The following is a 12,709-nucleotide window of genomic DNA, read 5'->3' as shown; positions in this document are numbered from 1 at the left end:
CACCTCAATGCCCAAGAAATAACACAGCTCTCCCAAATCCTTCATCTCAAACTTCTGCTTCAATAGCGTTTTTACATGAAGGATATCTTCATCACTATCACCTGTCATAATCAAATCATCAACATAAATGACAAGTAGCATAATACCTTTCTCTGTTTTTCTCACATAAAGTGAGAAATCTGCCTTGGAAATCTGAAAGCCAATAGTGACAAGATACTGTCCTATCTTGTCAGACCATGCTCTAGGTGCTTGCTTCAAGCTATACAAGGCTTTCTTCAACCTGCAAACAAACTCAGGATGAACAGCATGCACATAACCTGGTGGCTGCTCCATATATACCTCTTCTTTCAAATCACCATGCAAGAAGGCATTCTTTACATCCATCTGATGTAAAGACTATTCCTTTGATGCAGCCATAGCAATGACTACTCTTACGGTTGCCATCCTTGCAACCGGACTGAATGTTTCTTCATAATCAATACCATATGTTTGTGCATATCCCTTGACTACTAATCTTTCCTTGTATCTGTTCACAGAACCATCTGCATTGTGCTTCACCTTATAAACCCACTTACAACCAATTGCATTCTTATCTTTAGGCAAAGGTACCAATTCCCCTGTAGCATTTTCTTCCAAGGCATCCATGGCTTTCTCCCATTTTTCTTTTCCCATGTCTTGCTCAAAAGAAGTGGGTTCTGGTTCTTGTATCATTTTGACCATATAGGCATAGTGAATGGCTGTAAATCCATCATATTTCAGCCTATCCACAGGATAATTAGCTCTAGTAGACCTGCACAAAGTAGGTTCACTCCCAGATGCTCTCAAAACATCCCTGGTCTTCCTTACTCCAAGTGTAACAATAGAAGGAATATCCAACCCATCATCAATGCTCTGTTCTGAGCCACTAGATTCACCATCCACATAAGAGTGACCTGCATTCACATCAAACATGGACTGATCTACCTTCTCTTTTCCTTTTCGTGAAACCTGCATACCACTATCTACATTGTTTTGAGGAGATTCTCCTGATCTCAATCTTCCTATCCATGGCAAAGAATGTGAATCACTGCTAGAGGACACTCCAGGTCCACTAATATTTTGTGAACTGCTGTTGTGAATTCTGTGCAGCATTACCATTTTGTGCATCTACATCATCAATCACATTTACTCGTTTGCCAAACGCGGTGCGACAAATGCCGCGCAATGATGATTTCGATCACATCTCACGATTTAGGCAATCACTCCCAACACACAAATTTCGAGATCCCAACTAAGGCACCAAGAGAAGTGATTGGTATACCTGGGGTGAGTGGTAGGCCCTTCGACAATGGGATCGAATAGAATCTTTGTGGGCTCTCTCTCTCTCTCTCTCTCTCTCTCTGCAATGGTTGCAAATGAGCTCTCCCTTGGCCTCTTAGCTCTTAAACCCCCTCTGGGGTAAGGCTTTGATGCTCCCAATAACTCATTTGCTGATATTAAGCATCCCAAGCAAGCTTTTTGCCATTTTTTCCATGATTTATGCCCTTTTTGCCCTGTTTTGCAACAGTAAGCCCTACCCTTTTCCGATTCAATTTCCTAATCCTATCCTATACTAAATGCAATAAAAATCAAAAGTAATAAACTAAAATGATTTCTCCATGTCTTCCAATCATCAAACAAACTAACTAACCCAAAATACTTGTTTTGAAGATCAAAACACCCAAACTTCCTACCTATCTCAAGCTCTGTTTCGGGGATAAATCCCTTACTTTGATGCTCAATATGAGGTGCGCAAGCGCTCAAGCTTGAATCCGTTGGTCTCGGCCAACGGAACCAAATTGTGGATCTTTCACTCGACCGCTAAGACCCACAGACTTCTTATTGTTTCAAGCATTCCAAGCGAGCTCTAATGGCTACCTCTCACATAGCCGACGTGCCGTCGATTCTACAAGTGTAGTGAGCTTACCTTGATGGCGATATGAGTTGCCTTCTCTCCCGATAGCTCCACGATCCTAGATGCTAGCTCAAGCATCCTCAAGCCTCCTCCATCTCCAAGCTCCATCCACATAGCTACGCGCACAAGAGAAGAGAAGAGAAGAGAAGAGAAGATGGTGAAGAGCTTCACCCTCTTGATCCCTCACTCCCTCACACTCTCACACTCCCTCTCTCAAGAGCACACATAAGGAAGGAGAAGAGAAGACCTCTTGTTAGCCACACACCAAAGAATGAGCTTCCATTCACTTTTTGAACTTTAAATATACAAACCCTAAAAACCCCATGGGCGCCCATCCCTTTTTACATGACCGGCCATTGTGGCAAGGTCCTTTGTCTATTTCCCCCTTCTAGCCTTGTGCCTCTAACCTATACCCATTTAATACTTTACAATTGGCACAGGAGGGAGCCTGGCGCTCTTTTACAAGAGTTTTTAGAGTTTTTGAGGTGCCTTTCATTTAAAATTACGCATTTGGACCCAGCTTAGCTTTAGAGGCCCCCTACGTGTCTTTGCTCTTTTTCCATCTTCTTCCCGCTTTTTAATTCATTCTTCCGCCTTCTGGCTTGGGGTTAACATTTGTGTAGGCATCTGACCTTTTGACATGGACCACTATGCTAATATGGAATACAATATGAACTTCTACGCTTGGCTCATGCGAAAGTGAAGCACTATGAGCATGTGCAACACCCTTAACCCTTCAAATCCTAGGAAGGATCCTTCTCATCTCCCAAGGGGGGAGCCCTGGGGGTCCACTAGGGTTTACCGTATGGTACCACGTGAGGGTAAGGGAGGGGGGTTATTTAAGGGAAGGAAGGTACATTTTATAAGGTAAGGTCCCATAAATAGGGGGTAGATAAGGGGTATTTTCATATATTTCTTACACGCAGATGACTCTTCTTATTACTAATAGTGAATCCCCCGTGGGGGGGAGGGGATAAAGTATGGAACATAAAAACAGACGAGCAAAAAAGAATGGATTAAAATAAACTTGGGATTAAGGAAAAGTGTCATAAAATTGGTTGGAATTCATGGAGTGCTTGAAGGAAATTTCTCTTTTTGTACTTGAGCATTTCAATTTTCCATAAGGGCACAACCACTTTCTACATGTCTTTTTGTAAGAAATTGTTTTAAAGAATACCAATGGTGAGTTGTGACTTCATGACAGACACCTACAATGGCAGGACAGGAAAAAACTAGCAAATTTCCATTCTCAAAGGAAGAGCAAGAAAAGTATAACCTCTCAATGGAGATGAGGGCCTACATCTGCATAACAATGATTGCAGCCCTTAAAAATAATGCAAGGAACATTCAAATAAAATTTCAGCCCATGTCCACGCCATTTAGACCATGAACGATAAAAAATAAGAAAAATTATTTCATAAAATAGAGCATACCACCTTTTTGCGTGTTGCTATTTTTAAGCACTTATCGGCATAAAAAATCATCTGTCATTGGTGACCATGGGATAGGGCAACTCAGCCCATCAAATCCCAACAGATCTGCACATAAACACAACCACAAAGAGCATCAAGCTAATATAAAAAAGATACACAGCAAAGCACAACACAACTCTCACCCTACCCCCTGTCAAAACCAAGGCATGAAATACACGAGGAGTAGACCTACCATAATCTGGTAGAAAATCCAAGCTAGTCACTAACCAACTGCTGCAACATAGCCAAGCTAAAAAGAACTATCAAAGAGATCATCCTAAGTGGTGGTTTGAACTACCTACCTAACTAAGGGCAACTCAACTACTAGGCGAGAACTCCTATGCCTGATCAAGAAATTGTTTCTTTTAGCACAATGCTCTTTTAGCCTCTTATTTTCCATACTCGGGTGTGTAAAAAGGAGGGAGCTGAGCATAGTGACTCAAGGAGAATAGGGCATCGGCCTCAGGTCCTGTCTTGGCACCCAAGAACCTACCAAGCAATAGCAAGGTGACACAGAACCCTTTTCTAATGCTCACTTTTATTTTCGCTCCAACCTTCTTGTATTCTTTGTTTTTCAACTAGACACCACCCCTCGGAAGACAAGGAATCGGCCCCGGGTCTTATCTCATCCCCTGGAACCTACGAGGCCTTCGCAAGGCGATAGACAACAACTCAAGGATTTTCTTTCTTTCCTTTTCTATTTTTATAGGGGTTAGAACCCGTTTTTACACACCTCTGTGTATTCATGTATTGTCTTTTAGATATTTAGGGTTTTGCCTCTTTCCATCATTATTTTAGTAGGCTTCTCTAACTGTCTCACAACTAATAGAAACTTCTAGAATGGTTGCCTAGCAAGTGAGCAAAATAGGGTCAATAGATTTTCCTTCTAAAACAAGTCTTTCAATGCCTGATAATACCTTTGCAAGAGACAATGACTACTCAGACCTCCCCTAGACATACAGAGCCTAAACCTGGGACTTCATGCCTCAAGTGCTGGTCCCCAACAAACAAAAGAAACTAACCCGTACATGCATATATATCATTAATTGCTTAAGGGAAAAGACTCAAAAAGGGGACAAAACCACCTAGAATGGCCACAAGAAGCTCCTTCCTAGCAAAGGCTCCCTCTAGCGACTTTGTCAACTTGTATGATGCAATCATTACAACAAAAAACCATTAACTGTACCTCCACCAACCAAACATAGGGTCCTCTTGACCTAAAGAAATGGCACATTTCACTGCAAACTAGTTGGCCCTCTTGGCCTAAAGAAATCGAACATGACATGACAAAACTAACTGGTCCTCCTAGCCTAAGGAAATAGATCATTAAAACCATAAAACAGCTCGCCCACTTGGCCTAAAAAAATCAAGCAAACTAGCTCATATAGCTTCCTCCTTGGAAGATGATGGATATATGAAAATACACTCCATTCCAAGGAGAGAAATAGGGCTCTCAGCCCTAAACTAAATGCATCAAGTTGTGACTCATACCTCCTACATATATAGCAAGAGGCATATGCATAACATGTCGTCTGATCAACCTATGGGTCCAGGATAATAGTGGTAGATGGGTCTTGGCCACTCTTTGCATTACCCATATCAACCATCCCCTGTCATATAACGCACGATCTGATAACATGCCCCACAAGCAACCAGGTCCCGTCTTGTTATCAAGAGTGACATCCAAACTAGGATCACAATTGAAGAAGAGGTCCTCTTCATAAGCAAAATTTGCTAAGGAATATGCAAACTGATTCCAATAACGTAGAATGAGCTGAAGAGATACGCTCTCAAATTCATCAAGTAGGGTTATAGCAGTGCGATGATACATACAAAGGATGGGATTCCGGACTGTATATGTTCCATTGAGTTGATTTAAGATCAGCTGGGAATCCCCCTTTACCAACAACTGCCAAATACCACCTTTCTTTGTAATATTCAGTCCCATAATCAAGGCTTTATACTTTGCCATGTTGTTTGTGAATCCTACCCTAAGATAAACAGCTAATTTCATTGCAACCCTATGACGGGGATCTCAAATAACTACTCCAACACTCCCTTTTTTATTAGACCCCCGAGACACTCCATCAAAGTATACAGTGTACGTCCATAATGGGTTTATACAACTAGCCATCAAGGACTCCCCTATTCGTAATTATGATAGTCAAAATCCAACATATTGAGAGGATGAACCGACGGCTCCATCCCACCTTCTTCATTAAACTCAATAGGGATGCTTGTCAAAATTTGTATACAGTGATGGCAAAAAAATTTGATCTCCCACACAAAGGCACCGTCTTCATGCTCAATCACTTTGTATGCTTTGCTCCACCAGATAAGCCTCTCCTGATGATATCATTGCTCGAGATATGGGTGCTCCAAATAAGGGATTAACCACCCCATCAACTAGTTTAAGCTCTCCTGGAGGTCTCAAATCAACCCTAGCATACACGTACAATGCATTTAGTGTGTTAGCATATTCAGAAATAATAAGGTTTAATCTTATTAAGATTAACCTTATTCTTAAATTCCACTCCTTGTAGATCAGTTAATAAAGCCGTTGACTTATTTTTACCTAACTGAACTATCTTGTAAGGGCCATCCCATCTAGGTTCCAGCTTTCCTGGAAATAGCTCCCTATGCACATCGTAGTATAGAAATAACTACCCTTTCTTAAAGGTATATTTCTTTGCTTTTAGATCATGCAACCGCTTCATTCGACATTTAACCACCTCCTAGTGCAACAGACTCTACAATTTAAGTTCATCCAAGTGGGCTATATTCGTAAACTGCTCAAATAGGGCATCTTCATCACCTAAAGAATGATTGATTGTGAATCTTATGGTCGGAAACTCAATTTCTAAGGGCAAGACACACTCCTCCCCATAAACTAATTTGAATGGGATGTGGCCAATGGCTCGCTTAAACGTTGTGTTATATGCCCAAACCACCACTTATAATTTTGTATCCCAGTCCCACTTCTTTTCAAATACTATTTTGGATAGGATACCCACAAGCTACTTATTGGTACTTTCAACTTATCCATTTGCTTGCGGATCATAGTGGGTCATCTTATTATGCTTAATTTTCCATGCTTTAGTCAGGCTTTTAATCACCTTGTTCAAAAAATGGGTTCCATGGTCCAATACTATTTCCTTTGGTGGACAAAAACGACAGATGATCTACTCAAGTAGGAAATTGACAATCTCTTTTGCATTTTCCTGCCTCGTCGCCCATGCTTCTGACCACTTTGTAAAGTAATCAGTTGCTACTATAATGTATCTTTTCTAAGTAGTAGACGATGGGGTAATAGGTCCCACAAAATCAGGGCCCCACTTCTCAAATGGAAGGGTAACCATAATCGGCGTAAGTGGACGCTTCCTATTCTCTCTTCTGTCATGTCTTTGACATGTATCACATCTCTTGACATAGTCAAATGAATCCTACAAGATGAACGGCCACCAATACCCAGCTCTTAAACCCTTCTATGCTGTCAACCGCCCAACAAAGTGCCCTCCACAATCGGAGTCATGGCACTCTTCCAGTATAAATGGAACATCGTCAGGAATCACACAACGGCGATAGATATTATCAACACCCTACCAATATAGTGTTCCTGCGATCATGGAAAATTTCAATGCCTACTATTTAATTTTCCTCTTCTCCAATTTTGATAAAGTAGCTCCAGTCCTTCCCGTAGAAAGATAGTGTGTTATAGCAGCATACCAGGAGGGAATAGATGTCATAACAATCTTGAACAAGGTTTCCATGTCACTTCCTTCAGCCGGACCTCTTTTGGCTCTCCAAAATCCACAAGACACTCTACAATGCCCTATAGCTTTGGCGGGTTGCTCTTAATCACGTAATCAAATTCCTGCCAAGTGATTAGCCACTTTGCTAAACAATCAAGCGGCTGTAACTTATTCAACAACAATCGAAGTCCTTCCGTCTTCGTATAAAAAACCACATTCTCATAAAGAATGTCGTGCCTGAAATTTTTGGTCGCAAATACCATCACAAGGCACAACTTCTCCATATATGTGTAGTTAATCTCTAATATACCCAACTTCCGACTAGCAAAAGCTATCAAATGGTACCACTTCTCCTCCCAAATTTGGGATAAGAAACAACTGATACTATACATGGTTGCTCCTGAAAATATATAGAACATTTCGCCCCTTTTAGGTGCTTTTAAAATAGGTGCTTTGGCAAGCTCCTGCTTCACATAATCAAAAGATACTTTGCAAGCATCACTCCATGCAAACTAACAGTTAAAGGACAATAGGTTTGTTAGTGGCAATGTTCTTTCTGCTAGGGCATTGATAAACCTCCGATAATACCCTACCGATGACAGAAAGCTATGCACTTCCGTTGGAGTACGTGGCGGACTCATGGCAACTATGACTTTGATCTTTTCAAGGTCAATCGCAATCCCTACCGAACTGACCATATAGCCTAACAATAGCCCATAAGGCACTCCAAAGACAAACTTCTGTGGGTTGAGAGCTATGCAAAATTGTTTGCAACACTCAAAACACTTCCACAAAATAATCAACCGCCTTCTCTTATGGTGGCTAACCCCAGGTCATCAATGAATACTTTGAACTCCTCTGGGGAGATGTCACCAAAGGTCTTGTCCGTTTTTCTTTGCCATGAACTAGGTGCATTACATGACCTAAATGCCATCACATGGTACGCAAAGGTACCGAAGATAGTGATAAATGTCATTTTCTGCTTGTCTTGCTCAACAATCGCCATTTGGTTATACCCTACAAAGCAATCCATGAGCTAATATATTTCCCTACCTGCCAATTGATCCAAAATTTGGTCAATAAATGGCAATGGGTAGTAATCTTTAACTGCCTATTTATTTAGCTCTCTAAAGTCTACACAAAAACGGATTTGACTATTCTTCTTCTTTCTAATCACAACTCGTGAACACCATTCAATATGCTGAACTGGGAAGATCAAACCCACCTTCCACAACTTCTGAAGCTCTTCAAACAGCCTATCCCTTAGTTCAAAAGGCATATGCCTTACTTTGTAACATACAAGGCGGGTACTTTCCTTTATAGGAATGGTATGCACAGCTAGACTGGGAGAAATACCCCAAAGTCCAAGCAAAGATATCATGGATTTTCTGAATCAGAGACACATAGTCCTCTCTCTCTTTCGAACTGAGCATGGAACCTAATTTGATTGGCCGCGAATCATTAGGCGTGCCAAGGTCCAACTCAATAACATCTACATCTCTTATTTGATCTTGAGGCTCTATCAGCTCATTCAAGGTTATCTAATAAATATCCTCTGTAATGGACCCTTCTTTAGATCCATCGCTTGATGACGTCTCACTACCAGATGGATCATCTATTGTTTCTAGTTCATTGAAGGATAATGAAGCTCTCTCACTCTGAGGAGACTCGAGGTAAGCATCCACTATTACCTGATGGGCACCTCGACCTAGAATCACTCGACCAGCACGTATATCAACTTGATAATCTGTCCGTAGAGTCCATGGTCTGCCTAGAAAAATTGGATAGCTAGGATGTCTTGCAAACCTTATCACCCTAAAGCCGAGATAGCATTCCACGCTCGCAACTGTAATGTGGACTTTAGTGATGCAACCTTTCGGTTGTCTTAGACTATCATTAGCCATCCTAGTAAGTGTGGAGGCATATTTTTGGATCTCTAGACCTAACCTCTCCATTAAATTTGAACTCATGATATTGACGAAGCATCTAGTGTCCACAATAGCGTGCTCCACTAATATTCCATCCACACACGCTGGAACCCTAGGGCAATGCTTTTCAGCATGATCAAACCAATCTTCTCCCACTCTAGCTATGCCCAAAGGTTCTACAATATACCCTATGCACAGGATTTTCTTGAATTCCTTGCGTACTCCTGGAGAAAGTTTAATCAATTGTAGGAGATTTACGTCTATGTTAACTTCACAAAGAGAACTAAATGCAACAAGAATTGAAAGCAACAAATTGAAATGATTTCTCCATGTCTTCCAATCATCAAACAAAATAACTAACCTAAAATACTTACTTGTTTTGAAGATCAAAACACCCAAACTTCCTACCTATCTCAAGCTCCATTTTGGGGATGAATCCCTTACATCCATGCTTGATATGAGGCGCTCAAGCTTGAATCCGTTGATCCCTGCAAAACGGAACCAAAATGTGTGAGCTTTTGCTCGATCACCAAGACCCACGGACCGCTTATTGTTTCAAGTGTTCCAAGCAAGCTCTAATGGCTACCTCTCACATAGCTGACGCGTCGTCAATCCTACGAGTGTATTGAGCTTACCTTGATGCAGATATGAGTTTCCTTCTATCTCGCACTGTTGAGATATCGAGCTCCACTCGTGATATGCCAGGGCGACGGTTGTGCTTTTATGTCACCGACTTGTCAGTTGTTTGCAGATGCGGTTGGTACACCGCCCATGAATAATAGCTAGATGACAACTATCCTTATCTACTCTAGTTCGTGGCTTAGTTAGTATGCCACCTTAGTTAGTTGAGTTTGGTTTGAGACCCATATATAGGGTTCTTCTATTTTTATATACTTGAGTTCTTTTGTCTTACACAACTAAGAAGAGAAACATTGTTTTCAGCCTCCACCTTTGTGTGTATTCCCCCATTGTGCAAGCAAGAAAGCTACAAGTGAGACTCCTTCCTTCTCACCCACAATCTTGACATGGTATCAGGGCCTTGTTCGTGGTAAGGAGCTCAAGAAAGCAAACTAAGTTTGCCGTGTTCTGGTAAGAGGACCACTGTTGCTTTCATTTTTTCTGTTTTGGGAGCAAGTCTCTACTCTTGCACAGTCGGGAAGTGCAAGAGTGCATTGTCTCAGATTGAGACGTCCTTCACGGTGTAGCAAGAGGGCAGTATATGCTTCGGGAGAAGGCTTTAGCCCCTGATTGCTCAGTTTTTTTGATTTGAGGCCATTTTGGGGCCTGTTTTGGAGGCGGAAGTTTTCTGCACGCACTCAGAAAAAGGCCCTGTTTTATGCTGTGCGACCACTGTTCTACAGGTCAGTGAAAAGTTACTGTAGAAATTGCATTGTATGCCTGTGCATAGAGACATTGGAAGTTACAAAATCATCCTAGTTGCCTGTTGATGCAAAATCGTCACTAGGAAGTGACTGTGTGGTCAAATACCACTTTCATTAGTTTTGCAGATTTGCCCTTGTGAGGCCGAAGCTGTGTTCTTTGCAGTCATAGAATTTTTTGTAGTGTTCGGTAATGGCATCTGATTCTCTTTCACAGTTTGTCACTGAAAAGCTTGACAAGAACAACTTCCAAGCATGGAAGTTTAGAATAACGAATTTCCTTATGGGAACAGGATATTGGGAATTCGTTGCAGGAAATGAAGAAGAACCAGTTCTTCCTCATGTTCCCAATCAACAGCAAATGCAAGCATTTAAAGCATGGCATGAGAGAGCCAAGAAAGTTATGTACTCGGTGTCTATCAGCATTTCAGGCTCTATGATTGTGCATATTCAAGATGCAAGTACGCCAAAGGAGGCATGGGATACTTTGTCAAAAATGTATAGCATAAATACGCAAGCCAGGAAAATGCAGCTCAAGCAAGAGTTGCACAATGTGCAAAGAGAAAGTATGAGCATCAATGACTACCACATGAAGGTGAAGAAGATTGCAGATGCACTTGCTTCCATTGGGTCGCCAGTGAAAGATGATGATTTAGTTTCTATGACCTTGAATGGTCTAGGAAAGGATTATGCACAGTTCCAAACATCCATTTCCGCCCGTGAAAGATTTCCTGATTTTGAGGAGTTAATTGCTCTTCTAATTTTTGAGGAGCAGAGAAATAGTGGTGCATCTTATTCAAGAGGAACTTCAAAAGAAGTTGTCTTCTACTCAAATGCTGGAAGAGGTAGAGGCAGAGGTAGAGGAGGCCGATCTGGAGGCCGTGGTAGAAATCAAAATATGCAGCAAACTCAAGAAAACCAATCCTATGGAGGAGGACGTGGTAACTCTAGAGGCAGGGGGAGCCAAAGAGGTCGTGGTGGATGGCAAAGAGGCCAAAATGCAAACAGCAATGTTAAATGCTACTACTGTGGTAAAATGGGTCATATGGCTAAAGACTGCTATAAAAAGCAGAATGACATCATGAATGGAAATTTGCAACAAGGGAATTATGCATCTTCTAGTAGAGACGGTGATGACAGAAATGAGCATTTGTTTATGATGCAGCACATGACCAATTCTGTGACAAATGCAGAAGAAAGAAACGATGTGTGGTATGTTAACTCAGGTGCATCAAACCACATGATAGGTCATGTAGAATGGATGCAGGATGCAAGGAAAATGAAAAAACCAGGATTTGTGGAGATTGGTGATGATACTGCACATCCTATTGTGCAGATTGGAAAATTTCCTTTGTCTATGCAGGATGGGAAAAAAAAATACCTGTCGGATGTATTTCATGTCCCGAATATCACCAAGAACCTCGTTTCTGTTGGTCAAATGGTTGAGCAGGGCTTGCAGGTCAGACTTAATTCTCATGGATGCTTTGTTGAGGATATGAAAAATAAATGTCGCTTGATAGCAAAAGGAAAGAAGAAGGGCAGAATGTTTACGTTGGATGCAGACATGCCTGAATTGAGTATAGCAATGTTTGCACATGGAACCGGTGTAGGTGCAGATATTGATATCTGGCATAAACGCATTGGTCATGTTAATGTACAACGACTTAAATCAATGCAAGCCCAAAATATTGTTGCAGGATTGCCTAAATTCAAGGTTGCAGAAATGCATAAGGTATGTGAAGCCTGTCAATTTGGAAAACAGGCAAGGAAACCATTTCCTAGACATGTTCAAGAGAGTAAGAAGCCATTGGAATTAATCCACTCTGATGTGTGGACTACTAAAGCTGCATCTCTTGGAGGCTGTCATTATTTTGTCACTTTTATTGATGACTATAGCAAAAAAGTTTGGGTGTATTTTATGAAAAAGAAAAGTGAATTTTTTGGGCATTTCAAAACTCTTAAAGCTATGGTTGAAAAAGAAACAGGCCTGTAAATAAAATGCCTAAGGTCAGATGGAGGGGGAGAGTACCTCTCAAATGAGTTTGCAAGGTTCCTGCAGGAGCATGGCATCTCGTGCCATGCTCAACGAAAAAGACTTGCCAGATTTTTACTGGGCTGAAGCAGTTGCTACAGCAGTCTACATAATGAACAGGACTCCCACTACAGCAATACATGGGATGACTCCAGAGGAGAGGTATACTGGTAGGAAACCAGATATTTGTCATTTGAAAATTTTTTGTTGCAT

Source organism: Lygodium microphyllum, chromosome 26 (genome assembly GCF_053477565.2).
Source record: "Lygodium microphyllum isolate KBCC chromosome 26, Lygodium_microphyllum_v1.1.10, whole genome shotgun sequence".
Taxonomy (NCBI): domain Eukaryota; kingdom Viridiplantae; phylum Streptophyta; class Polypodiopsida; order Schizaeales; family Lygodiaceae; genus Lygodium; species Lygodium microphyllum.
Note: the sequence above shows the minus strand (reverse complement) of the source record.